Source organism: Pongo pygmaeus, chromosome 13 (assembly GCF_028885625.2).
Source record: "Pongo pygmaeus isolate AG05252 chromosome 13, NHGRI_mPonPyg2-v2.0_pri, whole genome shotgun sequence".
Classification (NCBI taxonomy): domain Eukaryota; kingdom Metazoa; phylum Chordata; class Mammalia; order Primates; family Hominidae; genus Pongo; species Pongo pygmaeus.
The window spans coordinates 67096516-67109970 of record NC_072386.2 but is presented as its reverse complement, the minus strand read 5'-3'; the positions used below and the strand labels follow the sequence as shown (position 1 = coordinate 67109970).

The 13455-nt window shown below is 45.0% G+C and overlaps 1 protein-coding gene and 1 long non-coding RNA gene across 2 annotated transcripts in view; one reads left to right on the top strand and one right to left on the bottom strand.

Moving 5' to 3' along the window:
* Positions 1–7787, bottom strand: part of LOC129044200 (uncharacterized) — a 79451-nt gene extending 71664 nt beyond the window's left edge. Inside the window, exon 1 of the long non-coding RNA XR_008504630.1 lies at positions 7755–7787. This is a non-coding gene — a long non-coding RNA (uncharacterized LOC129044200). The remainder of the gene's footprint in view (positions 1–7754) is intronic.
* Positions 1–13455, top strand: part of GNA14 (G protein subunit alpha 14) — a 228435-nt gene that overhangs the window by 196280 nt on the left and 18700 nt on the right. The gene's annotated exons all lie outside the window — the stretch shown is intronic.

The following is a 13455-nucleotide window of genomic DNA, read 5'->3' as shown; positions in this document are numbered from 1 at the left end:
GCAATAGAAAGCTAATGCAAACCATATGGCTGGAATTCACAGCCTTTGAATATATTCAGAAATAAAATCCAGAACATCTAGGGCATTTCCCAAACTAAACTTAACATTCATGGGAGATGCTAATATATATGTGTCACGTTAAAAGCAAAACAACTTTTTTCGTTGACCCTGACTGTTCCCATTAGAAAGGCCTTTGCTCTACTGGTGGGGCAGAGAGTCAGGTTTCTGGGTTGTAAGCAACAGAAATAAACTGACTCACATTTGCAGAAGAGACTTTATGGAAAGGCTATAGTGAGGTCATGGAATCAAGGAGCAGGCTAAAGAAACAGTCTCAGAATGGACAGGAACCTGAAAACTCCTGGGGTCTCACTTCCAAAAAAAAAAAAATAATAATCCTGATGGCCCGTAGCCACCAAAATAAAAGAATTTCATCTGTTCCTTTTCCCCGTCCCCACTCTTATCAGATAACTTCCCTCAAGGTTCAACAGCTCAGTAAAGTCTGAGTGGCCTGGCACTTAGCCACAGGAGAGCAGGAGACCTGAATTAACAGGTGTGCCAAGATGCACACATTGAGTGAAAGGTTATTCTCCCAAGCTCAGTTGTAACCCGAAGGAGAGAGAATGGATGATGGGCCACCCAAAAACAAAGGGGGTTCACAAAAGTAGATCAGACTCACAAGTTTAGGGGTAGAATCTGAGACTTCCTCCTTTATGTCTTAGTGTTAGAGGAAAGGGGAAGTCACTTTTATAAGAAACGGTGAAGACTTTGGAACCACCAAATCCAAAGCTTCAGGAGAAGTAGAGAGAGGGGAGCGGGGAGCGGGGGGTGTGGGGTGGAACTACGCAGGCAGTGGAAGGCTGGGCAATGCGGTTCTTCCTTGTGAAATCCAAGATTTTGAAGAGATCGGATGCTGCACAGAGCGGACGAGGAGCCTGAGCTTTGTGCCTGTGCAAATGAGAAGAGATACTGAATCATGAAGCTTTCACTTCTGAGCATTAGCAGAAACTGCAGCAAGACTTCTGACTTTTACAAGCTATGGAATCGGCTGGAGTCTGAGCAGTTTTATCCTGTGAGAAAATGGATCCCCAGTTGCCACTGAACTATATGTATTTGGCAAGTAGTGTATCCTAAAGCCGCTCTTTGGAAACTCATAATAAAACGAGCATATCACAGGCTCTGTGCTATGTTTGGGCCTCCCCACTCCGTGTTGTTGTATTTGTTGTGGTGGCTGCAGGCTTATGATTGCTCAGGTTTGCTCAGTTCCATAAATTCTCACTAAATGCTGCATTTGTTGAAGGAATCCTGTTGTAGCTTCAGGGCTGTTCTTGCTGTTGTTTTTCAACCATACACATGTGGATTATCTTTCTAAGTGACTGAATGGTTAAGAGTTTGGTGCGCATAGTTACACATTTTCATGAACTGTTGAATTTTGTTAATACATATTGCTCCTTGACTTCAATGTATTTTATCAGTATTTATTGAATGTAAAGATTTTCAGGTAAGATTCATTTATTCATTCAAAGAATATTGATGTGCGAACCACCATTCTAGGCACGTGGGAGTACATTAATGAAGAAAAGAGACTAATGTCTGTCTTAGTCTATTCAGGCTGCTATAACAGAATACCTTAGGCTGGGTAATTTATAAAGAGTAGCGTTTACTGCTCACAGTTCTGGGGACTGGGAAGTCTGCAGAAGTCTAAGATGAAGGCACTAGCAGATGCGCTGTCTGGTGAGAGTCTGCTCCTCAGAGATGGCATCTTCTTGGTGTCTTCGCGTGGCGGAAGGGACACACAAGCTCCCTCAGGCCTCTTTTTATTTTTATTTTTTATTTTTTCAGGAACAGGGTCTTGCTCTGTCGCCCACGCTAGAGTGCAGTGGTGCAATCATGGCTCACTGTAACCTCGAACTCTTGGGCTGACGCCATCCTCCTGCCTCAGCCTCTCAAGTAGCTGGGACTGCAGGTGCACACACCACCCGGCTGGTTAATTGTTTGTTTATTTGTTTTTAGGGATGAGGGAGTGTCGCTATGTTCTCCAGGCTGGTCTTGAACTCCTGGTGTCAAGCAGTCCTCCTGCCTCAGCCTCCTGTGTCCTTGGGCTTACAGGCATGAACCAATGTGCCCAGCTCAGACCTCTTTTAAAGGGCACAAATTCATTCATGAGGACTCCACCTTCATGACCTAGTCACCACTCAGAAGCCCCACTTCTTAATACCTCCACGTTGGGGATGAGAGTTCAACTTATGAATTTCGGAGAGACACAAACTTTCAGACCACAGCAGATCCCTGCCCTGAGGGGTACATGTACCACACACACACATGCAACACACACACCACACACATACACACACACCACACATACACACATACCACACACACATACACACCCCACACATACACATACACACAACACACATACACATACACACACCACACACACAGACACACACACCACACACACCACACATATGCACATACGCACACACCAGACACACATACACCACACACAGACACACACACCACACACATACACATACACACACGGCACACACACAAACACAAATCACACACATGCACCACACACATACACACACCACACACACACACCCACACACCACACACACACCACACATATACACCCCACACACACACCATACATATACACATAAGCACACCACACACACATACACCTCACACACACCACACACACATACACACCACACACATACACATATGCACACCACACATACACCTCCACACACACCACGGACACACTTCAACACACATACACACCTCAAACACACCACACACACACATGCACACACATACACGTGCATACATACACACACACACCACACACACATACACACACACACTTGTGTGCAGTTCTGCAGTTAAATAAAAAACTTGGGTAACTTTTTCAGACTTTGTCCTAAACTAATTTGATCAAGGAACTTTTTTTTAAGGATATGTACCATGTTTTGTAGAGTAGTGTTTTGTTTAATATACCACTCTGGAAAATGCTTATAAAGGCATCACTGGACTGAGTGTACTTCAGGAAAATCATCCATAGATACCATTTGTTTCAAAATTTGGTAAGAGTTAGGCGGCAGAGAGACTAAATTCTCCACCAGGATCTGGAGTGCAGATATTCTTTGTTGCTACTTAAAGGCAAATCTGTCTGCCTCACACGTCACATGAGTAGGGGTGACTTTGGTGAATCCTAAGGCTGTACTGGAGCTTGTCACTTGGCTACACATCTATCTCAGACCTGCTGACAGGACCAGTGTATTTCTGCGGGGTTCTGGATCAAGCAGTCCAGCCTCTTACTGGATCGTGTCTCTCAAGTCAGCCTCTGTGGAGTTATATCCACTTCCCCTGGGATGCGGTGTGAGACCAGCACATAGTGAGCACGGAGCTCACTAGATTGAGTGAAATGTTCCTGGGCTGGGGGGACTTCACGAGACCACATCTAATTTTTGCACAAATATCTGTCACTCACCACCTACCTGTGCTCGTCTGGTTGCTCGGTTGGGATTTTTTTTACAGGAAATAGGAGACTTGGTTAAATGTCTGTGTAACTTTGAGATGCTTAAGGAGAGAGACACTTTGCACTGACCCCAACAGGTTTCCTTATGCACCTGATTACAACAAAGAATCTCGGGTTCTTGCTTGGGAGAGTGGCTGAGCAGCTTTGCTGCATGTTGGCTTGTCCACCCAAGCTGGAAAAACCTGTGGTCCAGAGCCCCAGGGTGACTAATGAACATGTGTGTGACAAGGGAGAAAAAAGTTTGGGGCAGTGTTATCTTTTGGGGGTAACTGCCTTTGAGGCTGTCTTCCTGGTTATTTTGAGGATGTGTGATTCACAGAAGAGAGAGGGACCTACACATTGGTCATCCTCAAGATTTTCAGGGCCATCCTAGAAGATCCCAGGAACAGACCTCTTTATCAATAGTGGCATTCCTTTACATCCTCAGCTAAGTATAGTTACGATGATTGCTTTAGAGCACTCTAAAAAGAGTGACTACAGTGGCTGTGTTTGCCTTTATACTTTGAAAAAAGAATGTCCACAACAATAAATATTTATGAAGCTTTATAATTAAAAAATATGTTCTTTAGCTAGAGACTGCTAATGTTGAAAAGACCACCCCCACCTCCCCTCCTCATTTTACCAATGAGGAAACTGAGGCCTTAGGGTCAGATAAATTCATCAAAAGCTCCCTACTAGGGGATGAGCTGAGATTATATCTTGAGTCCTCTTGAAGGAAGCTAATCTGACACACGTATATTCCCCATAGGGCCGTCACATTCTTATGGTCACACTATACTCAGATGCCGTATTAGTCTGTTCTCATGCTGCTATAAGGACAAACCCAAGACTGGGTAATTTATAGAGGAGAGAGGTTTAATGGACTCACAGTTCCACGTGGCTGGGGAGGCCTCACAATCATGGTGGAAGGTGAAGGAGGAGCAAAGGCATGTCTTACATGGCAGCAGGCAAGACAGTGTGTGCAGGGGAACTGCCCTTTATAAAACTGTCAGATCTTGTGAGCCTTATTCACTATCAAGAGAACAGCACGGGAAAAACCCACTCCCATGATTCAATTACTTCCCATCAGTTCCCTCCCACGACACAGGGGATTAAGGGAGCTACAGTTCAAGATGTGATTAGGGTGAGGACACAACCAAACCATATCCAGTGCTATCTTAGCAAAATTGCCACCAAAAAAAGGATGAAAATTCCAAAACACAGGCCACTAGATAGACCATAGGAAGAACAATTTTTACAGCACCAGAGCTTGTTCGATCTCAGATGGAAACATGTGCATCAGGTGACTTAGATTTTTTGCTGCTCTGTACACGTTGGAGAATGACTGTGAAAGTGCCATCCATTTGATTTGGAGGTGACAAGTAGGTTTTAGCAAGTAGGTGAATTCACAAATATGGAATCATGAATGATGAGAATCGGCAAGATTTCTTCATTCCTTTGAGGTGGCATGTAAGCCCCCAGGCACTTAGAAAGGTCAGAGGGAGATGGATGAAGATGAGGATTACGGTCTCTGCCCTTTATTAAGAGCCTCCTGTGCATGGGTAAGGCTGAGCACTTCATGGTTTGCTGGGGCTGACCACAAGCCCCAGGGAACAGAAGTGTGTAGTCACAGGCAGAGCCAGCCCCCTCATCTTGCTTTGGTGTATCCCATTTTGTAAATCAAGAGTCAAGACCATGACCATGAAGAATTCAGGGTGGAGACAGAAAAGGGCAATTTATTTAGTCCCAACAGCCGGCAACCAGAATGCCAAAGCTCCAGAATCCTGCAGTCCTGGGACAAATGCCCTGAGGATGCATAAGCCCACGGAATCCCAGAATTCCAAATGTCCTTCGGCCCAGCTCCAGCTTCCAGTCTGTCCGGTACCATGAACTACTGCCAATTCCTCATGTTCTCTTTGCTTCTAAGGTTCTTGTCTGAGCAGGGAGGCGGTAGGGGTCTGAGTCACTGTGAGGCACACACAGGGAATGCCTAGAAGGAGGCCTGGGCCTAAGGAGGGGTTCTCAAGACGGAGATTATGCTCTGGCGTTTTGCCATCAAAGAACTTTATTTCCTAGTGTTTATTCTTCAGCTCAGCCTCGGCTGTACCTGCCTAGCTGGTGTTGAACTAATGAAGCTAACATTCCCTTCCCTTTGCATTGGGGTTTGAGTATGAAACCTGTTTGACAGGGAACTGGGGGAGAATTTGTTTGGATTTGCCTTGACGAGGCCTTTTTCAAAGATTCGGGAGGCCACTGGTTTCTCTTAAAAGTCAGCAGCACCCCAGGGAGAATGTAGGGACTGTCCTTCCACGGTTGTCTTGGATTTCAGGCTCTCTAGAAACGTCTGGCCACTGGTTGATTGACATGGCATAGACTTTGTAAAAACAAACAATATGATATTGAACCTCAGGGGAACTAGCATGTGATAACATGGCTTGCTTAAGAAAGTTATAAAGAAGAAAAAAGAAATGGAGAAAATTCTGTTAATTCTGTTAATGGGAATCAGAACAATTCTAAGATTTTCCACTGGGTGGTATTTTAATGTTACTACATAACAGTCACGCATCACTTAACAAAGGGATACCCTCTGAGAAATGTAAAGTTAGGCAATTTCATCATTGTGTGAACATCATGGAGTGCACTTATACAAACCTATATGGTCTAGCCTACTACACACCTAGGCTACCAGGTCTAGGTACCTGGGTTACCTGTTGCTCCTAAGGTACAAACCTGTGCCGCATGTTGCTGTACTGAACACTGTAGGCAGTTGTAACACAATGGTATTTTTGTATCTAACTGTATCTTAACATAGAAAAGATACAGTAAAAATGCTGCATTATAATCTTACATCCTATCATACCATTATCGTATATGCAGCCTGCTGTTGGCTGAAATGTCATTATGCAGTGGATGGCTGTACATGCTTCCAGTTGGGGCAGGTCCACAATCTAAATTATTTCTGGGAATTGCTGTCTAAGACTTCTGAAGAGTGGGGAAATTTGCTTAGGTGGGATTCTTTTGCTTTTTACACTAATTAAATACATTTTTAAAAAGTTCCTTTTCCACACTCTGCACACTTCTTACCATCATTCTTAAAAAGACTAGAAGTTTGAGCATAAAGACAATATTTTTTCATAATTGCATACGTCTACCTCGAATAATGCCTGGCAAAGAGTTTATGGGTGCTGCATACATGCATGCCTGATGAATGAATGAATTAGGAATTACGGCTACAGCAGTGTGCTACTTGGATGCATTTAATTCGAATTATCAGACTATATAGATGCTCCTAGACTTATGATGGGATCATGTCCTGATAAACCCATCATGAATTAAATGGAAAATATCAAAAGTCAAAAATGCATCTAATTTACCTAAACTGTCAAACAGAATAGCTTAGCCTGGCCTGCTAAATGCACTCAGAACCCATTAGCCTACAGTTGGGCAAAATCATGTAACACAAAACCTGTTTTATAATAAAGAATTGAATATCTCATGTAATTTATCGAACACCGACCTGAAAATGAAAACCAGAATGGTTGGATACTCAAAGTATGGTTTCTACTGAATGGTTACTGAATGGTTTCTACTGAATGGTTACCATCGTAAGTCAGAAAATTGTTCAGTCAAACCATCATGAGTTGGGGACTGTTTGTAGCAGGGGTCAGCAAACATTTTCTGTAAATGGCTAGGCAGTAAGTGATTTAGCCTTGGTAGACCATACTGGTTTTGTCTCAACAGCTTGATGCTGCTGTTGCAGGTTTGAAAGCAGGCAGATAATATCACAAGGCATAGCTGTCTTCCCATAGAACTTTATTAGCAAAAACAGGCAGTCTGCTGGATGTGGCCCATCAGTTGCAGTTTACCCTGATCTACATGAAAGCATACACTGGCATCATACAAATGTTAAAAACCAATGTAGTAAAAGAGAAGGAGATTTCAAGACTCTGTGAGTGGTAGAGAGCATGCTCTCCATTCACCAAATCCCATTCCACCTTCCACCTGAACACACAGGAAGACCACATTTCCCAGCCTCCCTTGCACTTAGCGGGAGCCTTGTGACTAATTCTGGCCAATGAGGTGTGTCCAGAGGCAAAGTCCACCATGTCCAGACCTGGCCCATAAGACTTCCTGAACACTGCTCCATGCTCTCTTCCCTCCCCTGCAGACTGGGTGCAAATAATCTAGTGAAGGACTCCAGGGCCCTTCAAGTTGCTGTACTCACTTGCTGGAGTGAGCCTGGATCCCTGAATAACTCAGTGGAGGAGAGTCCTCCCCACCCCTACTATGACCTCATAATGGACTGTGAAGGGTTGTAAAATACACCTGTGCTGTTAAGGCACTGAAATTCAGGGGTCATTAGCCTGTCCTCTCTAATACCATGTCTGGGCTCAGATCTGGATAAAGGAAAGAAACTGAAAAATAAATAGAATTCTCTCCAGGACTAACAGCCTCCTGTCTGGCGTACCTGCACTTTTTAATTGGGGAAGAGAGGAACGAGGAGGTTTTGGTGCTCGCAGTCTTAGAAAGTTTATGCATAAGAAGTAGTACTGTAGTTTGGGTCTGAGAAACGGGACCTTGAAGAGAGTCACTGTGAGGTAGGGTGGCAGAAAGGAGCAGATAACAGATAAGTAGCTTTTACAGAAATTGTACATTGAGGCTGGGCATGGTGGCTCACGCCTGTAATCCCAGCACTTTGAGAGGATGAGGTCAGCAGATCACTTGAGGTCAGGAGTTGGAGACTAGCCTGGCCAACATGGTGAAACCCCATCTCTACCAGGTGCGGTGGTGTGTGCCTGTAATCCCAACTACTCGGGAGGCTGAGGCAGGAGAATTGCTTGAACCCGGGAGGCAGAGGTTGCAGTGAGCCGAGATTGTGCCATTGCACTCCAGCCTGGGCAACAGAGTGAGACTCCATCTCAAAAAAAAAAAAAAAAAAAAAAAAAATTGTACATGAACTGCACCAAAACTTGTAGCCAGGATTTATACTTGGTGTGATAGTTAATCTCTGCCCTGGTTAAAATGGATTACTTTAAGCTAGCCTAGAACCTCCCATGCTAACATCATTTCTCTCTCTCTCTTTGGCTGTATAAAGTAAATTTACTAAAATTAAAATAATCAACCAGTACCACAACCTCAGTGGCTTAGCAAAATGAAGTTGATTTTGTAGTCACATCCGTGTCAATTGAGTATGAGTTGGTGGGGGTGTGGCACTTGGGCTGTGCTCCCCAGTCATTCAAAATCCAGATCCCCATCACCTTCAGCATCTCCCCCCACCCCTTCTCCTTCACTCTCCCTCACCTGAGAAATGGGAAAAGAAGGATGGAGGGGGATTGCATGTGAGGTTTTGGAGGTCAGGCCCGGTCATGGCATGCATTGCTTCAGCCTGAATTCCCTCACTCAGAACTCAGTTACACGGGTCCACCTGACTGCCAGGAAGGCTGAGAGACACAGCACGACCCGCGAGCCCAGGAAGAAAGCAAAATAGGATGTGCTGGACCCGCGGCCATCCTGGCTTAGTGGGAAAATACTTTGAGCTCCCAGTAACCAAGTGTACAAGTTAAGTTTCTGAAACCAACCTGTTCTTAAATTGAAGCCTTGCTGGTGTTTTGTTGAATTACTGCAAGCCTTTGGTAATGCTTCCTTGTCTGGAAGGGCCATGAAAATAATCCAACACCAGAAAGAGAATGAGATTTCTCACAGCTGATTGTGCCGCTGCAGGAAGCCCACAGGTGGGGCAAAGCGTTTGTTACTCTCTCTGTGGCGGGGTCTTTTGGTCTGAGAGCTCCTGTGAGCCCTGCCACTCTGGTCACTCACCTTTTCTGCCCTCTGCCTTTCCCTGCAGAGTCCCTGCCTTTTCCCCAGCAGGGCCCTGGTCCCTGGAAAATTGGGGGTAAACCCTGCCGTCCTCCCAGCAGCAGGCTCCGCAGATTCTGAAGATAGGCACAGACAAAAGAGATATTCCTCTTGCTAAGTTGGACTGTCAGTGATAAAACAATTTTTATGTGCTAAAGAACTAAAAGAACTCTGTCAACTAGAGGAGGAAGGGAAGGAACAAGACAGTGAACAAGATGGTGACAGGGACAGAAAACTCTATCTTCCCACATAACATGACCACATTTAATGGCCCCTGGGCACATACAGTTAACTGGCCCAAACAAATATATATTTTTTAAAGATGGGATCTCGCTGTTGCCCAGGCTGGAGTGCAGTGGCGTGATCATAGCTCACTCCAGCCTCCAACTCCTAGGCTCAAGTGATCCTTCTGCCTCAGCCGCCGAGTAGCTGGGACTACAGGCGCGTACCACCATGCCTGGCAAATTTTTTTTCTTTTTTTTTTTTTTCTTTTTTTTTTTTCTTCTTCTTCTTAGAGACAGGTCTCACTTTGTTGCCCAGGGTGGTCTTGGACTTCTGGCTTCAAGTGATCCTTCTGCCTTGACCTCCTAACATGTTGGGATTACAGGCATGAGCCACCTTGCTGGGCCCCAAAACCCTTTTCTGAGAAGCAGCTCCACTGGCCAAATACACACATTCCTTGTTTGGAGGGTGTTGAGGGAGTTGGGCTACCAGATGCTGTTTGGAAAATTTCAGTTGACTGTGTTCTACTGAGGGTTTAGGTGCTTTCCAGAGCATCTTAGGGAAAGACATGTTATGTGAAATGTGATGTAGCAAAGGCTGGTCTGGTCCCTTTCTCGTACCCCTGCTCCATACACAGAGCAATCTTTGGCAAGCACAGGCAGGAAGCCATGTTCGTGGCAGCAAGAAGGAAGATGTAGCCCCTTCTCCTTCCCCCCCATCAGGCCACCTCTAGTGGGAGGTACTAGTAGGCTCATCCTTTCACTCCTCCCCAATTGAAATGTCTCCTTTCCTTTGAGCTCAGCATTCACGTGGGGCTCTGTTGTCATTCCTACTCAAAAGGATAGCTGTAATTCTGAAATCCTCAAGGTTAGGGCCTATTTCTATTCCCAGCAGCCAGCCCTGGATCTGGCATGGAGCAGGGGTGGGATGCTGTGCACTGAGTGGTGAACGAGTCTGCCTGCTGGTGCCCAGCTGAGTGTGGGACATTTAGGGCACCCCAACTGAAGGCTAAGCTACCTCCTCCTGGACCTAAGGTGATCAGGGATTTTGTCTGTACATAGAATTGAGTGGACTGTAATGGAAGCTCTTGTGTGTCAGGGAGTCGGAGGTGCACAGAGTGCTGGGGAATGATGGGCTCATGGTGGGGACCGAACCGTGTTGGCTGCTGGAGCTGTGAAGAAGACACTGGAAGGCTATTGCTGCTGCATGTCTGGGGGGGGCCTGAGGCTGCTACAGGTCAGCAGGCTGGCAGTCAAGGAGAAAACGGGGATGCAAAGCAGGGAAGAGCAAGGGCAGGCTGGAACCTGCAAAGACAAAGCAGAACCCACGAAAACCAAGTGGATTCTGGGGGGATGAACTGGAACCTGCACAGGTGTCACCATCCTGACGGTGCAGGTAACTTGTGGAAGAAGCTGGCACCCTTGGCCATGGATCTGTACATGTGCCTGCCCCAGGATGTGGAGAAGCTGACTCATGATGTGGAGAAGCCGAAGGAGAAGATCCAGGCAGGAGTTAAATGTGCTGAGGGCACCTGTGAGGTTGAGCAGAAGATCAGCTGGGCTGTTTTTAAGCAGAAGCAGGCCTTTGACCTTCAGACCCAGAAAGTGGCTGCGTCCTTCTGCCTTGCAAGTCTCTTTCCATTTCTTCTGTGGCCAGCCCTAACCCAGAACCAAACATGGTGGGGCATTCTGGGAAACGTCAGTAGATTCAGCTAAGCCAGCACGGTGCAAGGCCACACATACCATCTCTCAACTGCATTATTCACACTCAGGTAGCTATAGGTGTTTAAGTATTTTATCATAGGAGCCTTTGGAAAGAGCCTTTTTAGTGAAACACACTGAAGTTTGTTTTTTTCAGAGACAAGGTCTTGCTCTGTTGCTCAGGCTGGAGGGCAGTAGCACAATCATAGCTTACTCTAGCCTCCAACGCCTGGGTTCAAATGATCCTCCCACCACAGTCTCCAGAGTAGCTGGGACTACAGGCACACATCACCATGCTCAGCTAATTTATTTTTATTATTTTATTTTTAGAGATGTGGGTCTTGCTTTTTTGCCTATGCTGGTCTCGAACTTCTGGGTTTAAGTGATCCTCTCACTTTGGCCTTCCAAATTGCTGGGATTAATTACAGTGCCCAGCCCCGACTGAAGTTTTGACTGGTAAGAAAAGATAAAGTAACTAACTTGGCCCCTCATGCCAACACTTTGTGGCCAGTAAATTCTGTTATTTATTTTTGTTGTTGGAGAAAAGGCGAAGGGAAAGAGAAGGACAAAGATTGTAGTAGAAATAAAGATTTCTGTTGAATCTTGAATTGGGTTTAAAAAGCTTCCTTCCATTCTGAGTGCGTGGGAGATTGAAGTCTAGGTGGCTTTAGCCCAGTGTTTAATATTGAAATGTCTGCAGAGTGGGTGCAGTGAGCTTGCAGGTACAGGAGGTGGGGAAGTGAGTCCCTGCTGAGCTTAGAGTTTCTAGAGATGATAATTGATCAAAAGAAGCTGGAAATCCATTTTTTTACATGAAGTCTTAGTAATTAAATATTCTAGATATGCTTTTTAAAGTATTTTTATAAATATAGGTGTGCTTTTAAAAAGTATATATTCTACAGTTATTTTGAATGCATCAAAATGTATCTGTAAATTCAAATTTGCTGATCATAATGTTTGAGTTGTCTGTATTTTTCTTGAGTTTTTTGTTTATACTATCAGTGAGAAAGGTATGTTCAAATCTCTATATGATGAAGATTTGTCCATTTCTCCACTTCCATCTGTGAAATTTTGCTCCATAGATTTTGATCCTATGTTAATAGCTACATAAAACTTTAGAGCTGCTATATTTTTCCAAATCTTTATGTCATTTGAAATATCCCTCTCTTGTAGCTCTAGCTATGCTTTTCACCTTGAAGTCTGCTTTTATCTTAGTAGAGAGACTCCAGTTTCCTCTGAGTTAGTGTTTGCATGGCAGATCTTTTGCCATCTTTTTATTTGTCATCTGTCTTTGCAGTTGTCCCATCTTCTTATGCTTGATTATTTTGGGTGGTGCCCTGGACACATATTTGAAAACATAATTTGAGGATGAGGAGGATGTTATCTCCCAAACTCCAAAAGGGAGTTTCCTTTTCTTCTGCCAGGTGTCTGGAGGTACTTGATATCTGAGATTGTCATGATTCCAAGCTGAGTTGCAAACCCCTCAGGGCTGCCCTGTGGAATCCTAACACAGAGCCAAAGGGTGTATGAGGGCCTTTTGCTCTTGCAGAGCCTTAGACCTCAATCCTTGTCACTCTGGCCCTGTGATGTTGGAAAAAGACAGTTGCTTAACCATCAACTGTCCCTTCCAGAGTTGACAGAAGCCCCGGGAGTAAAACATCCTATTGCAGGGCTCGTCTGCTTGGGCACTGTCTTCCCCTATATGGTGGCTTAGCAGTTATTAACTATTACGTCATTGCATTAGCTTTCTTTCTTTTTTTGAGACATAGTCTCACTCTATTGCCCAGGCTGGAGGGCAATTGTGTGATCTCAGCTCATTGCAACCTCCACCTCCCAGGTTCAAGTGATTCTCCTGCCTCAGCCTCCCAAGTAGCTAGGATTATAGGCATGCATCACACGCCCATCTAGTTTTTTGTATTTTTAGTAGAGACGGGGTTTTGCAATGTTGGCCAGTCGGGTCTCAAACTCCTGGCCTCAAGTGATCCATCTGCCTTGGCTTCGCAGACTTCTGGGATTATAGGCATGAGCCACTGCACCAGGCCTGCATTAGCTTTCTGCTACTTTCAAGCATATTTGCAAAATATTTTGTCTGCCATTTCTAGCTGCCCTTAGTGGGAGAGTTGATTCAAGTTTCCTAGTCATCCTCCT